The sequence below is a fragment of the Protopterus annectens genome, chromosome 11.part0, assembly GCF_019279795.1.
Source record: "Protopterus annectens isolate FY-2018-M chromosome 11.part0, PAN1.0, whole genome shotgun sequence".
NCBI lineage: Eukaryota > Metazoa > Chordata > Ceratodontiformes > Protopteridae > Protopterus > Protopterus annectens.
This window is the reverse complement of record NC_056745.1, coordinates 28,588,288-28,591,283: the sequence shown is the minus strand read 5'-3', so window position 1 is coordinate 28,591,283 and position 2,996 is coordinate 28,588,288.

Here is a 2,996-nt window from a genome sequence, read left to right as displayed (position 1 = left end):
ATTGTAAGTGTTATATGCTGTCCAATAAGGTGCATGCTGCCATTCAGCATTTATTTATTTATTTTAAAGTTGTTTACCAAGAAAGTCCGACTGGGCATGGATCCCATTTTCAGCGAAGGACAATGGAGAAAAGCTCCACAAAGATTATTAGTACAGCAAATACAGTAAATACAATACACGTTAAAGTGCAGTACAGATTACAGCAAATACAGTAAATACAATACACACGTTAAAGTGCAGTACAGATTACAGCAAATACAGTAAATACAATACACGTTAAAGTGCAGTACAGATTACAGCAAATACAGTAAATACAATACACACGTTAAAGTGCAGTACAGATTACAGCAAATACAGTAAATACAATACACACGTTAAAGTGCAGTACAGATTACAGCAAATACAGTAAATACAATACACATGTTAAAGTGCAGTACAGATTACAGCAAATACAGTAAATACAATACACGTTAAAGTGCAGTACAGATTACAGCAAATACAGTAAATACAATACACATGTTAAAGTGCAGTACAGATTACAGCAAATACAGTAAATACAATACACGTTAAAGTGCAGTACAGATTACAGCAAATACAGTAAATACAATACACACGTTAAAGTGCAGTACAGATTACAGCAAATACAGTAAATACAATACACACGTTAAAGTGCAGTACAGATTACAGCAAATACAGTAAATACAATACACACGTTAAAGTGCAGTACAGATTACAGCAAATACAGTAAATACAATACACACGTTAAAGTGCAGTCGAATCAAAAAGTTAATAAGGTCAGATCCAAGGCCAAGAAAGGAGCAAAAAGTAAATATACTGTAAGAAGCACAGTGGGTTACAATAAACAATAGAATTAAAAGCAAATATACTATAAGGAGCACAGTGTGTTACAATAAACAATACAGTTAAAAGTAAATATACTATAAGGAGCACAGAGTGTTACAATAAACAATACAGTTAAAAGTAAATATACTATAAGGAGCACAGAGTGTTACAATAAACAATACAGTTAAAAGTAAATACCCTATATGGAGAACAGTGTGTTACAATAAACAATACAGTTAAAAGTAAATATACCTTAAGGAGCACAGTGTGTTACAATAAACAATACAGTTAAAAGTAAATATACTGTAAGAAGCACAGTGGGTTACAATAAACAATACAATTAAAAGCAAATATACTATAAGGAGCACAGTGTGTTACAATAAACAATACAGTTAAAAGTAAATACCCTATATGGAGAACAGTGTGTTACAATAAACAATACAGTTAAAAGTAAATATACCTTAAGGAGCACAGTGTGTTACAACAAACAATAGAGTTAAAAGTAAATATACTATAAGGAGTTGATTGTGTTACAATAAACAATACAGTTAAAAGTAAATATACTATAAGGAGCACAGTGTGTTACAATAAACAATACAGTTAAAAGTAAATATACTATAAGGAGCACAGTGTGTTACAATAAACAATACAGTTAAAAGTAAATATGCTATAAGGTGCTCAATGTGTTACAATAAACAATACCATTAAAAGTAAATATGCTATAAGGAGCACAGTGTGTTACAATTAACAATACAGTTAAAAGTAAATATACTATAAGGAGCACAGTGTGTTACAATAAACAATACAGTTAAAAGTAAATATACTAGAAGGAGCTCAGTGTATTACAGTAAACAATACAGTTAAAAGTAAATATACTATAAGGAGCACAGTGTGTTACAATAAACAATACAGTTAAAAGTAAATATACTATAAGGAGCTTGGTGTATTACAATAAACAATACAGTTAAAAGTAAATATGCTATAAGGAGCACAGTGTGTTACAATAAACAACACAGTTAAAAGTAAATATACTATAAGAGCTCAGTGTGTTACAATAAAAGATACAGGTGAAAGAAAATATACTGTAAGGAGCTCAGTTTTTTTCAATAAACAATACAGTTAAAAGTAAAAATGCTATACGGAGCTCAGTGTGTTACAACAAACAATGCAGGTGAAAGGACATTTTGTTCAGTCATTTGGTTACATTCAGCAGTGGCTAGTACAAAACATGCATTGATTGAGTATAGAAAGGAGTTGTTGCAAGCTTTCATAGAAGGTTAAGGTATGATATGATCTGATTAAATGAAGCTATCCAGGGTCAGAACAATTACATAACCAAGAACTTTGTAAATGGAACTGGAGGAGTTTTGTTAAATTATTTTTGTTTTCAGTGGTCCTAATATCTATGGGGATGGTACTCCATGGTTTTGCAACAGAAATGGAAAACAAGGAGTCCCTAAAGCTATTGTTGCTTTTGTCTGTGTCAGCCAGTGCTTTATTGGTGGGTCTTAATAGGTTTTTGTTATAGTAGATATTAAGTAGACCTTGAAGAGCAGGAACTCTTTTAGGATAATATAAAATTTGGTGGGCTATTATAAGCTGTTTATATGTGGGAATGTTGGGTAACTCTAGCCAGGATAGTTGTGTGCTTACTATGCAGTGATGTGTCCTGAAGGGTGAGTCAGTAGCAAACCAAGCTATTTTATTGTAGCAGTTGTTTAGTTTGTTGAAATCTGCTTTGTTTATGTTGATGAGTATGAGGGAGTCAGAGGAGTGTGGATAGTAGCTGAGTTCTTGAGATGGTGGCTTTACTGTCATTGGTGAGGTGCTTTTTGCATCTATATAGGGTTCTGAGTTTTTTATGGACTTTCATTATTGTCTGAGTAATATGCATATCAGATTTTATCTATGATAAACCCCAGAAGTTTGGTGTGTTGGACAGGTATGATAGGGGTGTTATTGACTGAGAATATTGTGAATGGTGGTATGGGGTCTAAGGCTCTAGTGGGATTGAATATCATTAGCTGCATTTTATTGGGGTTAAGTATTAGTTGAGAGTTGGCTAACCAGGTTTCAACAGCTGGAAAGGACTCTTGTGTCAATTCCTGGACTTGAGAAAATGATGGAGCAGATTAGAGTGGAGTCATCGGCGT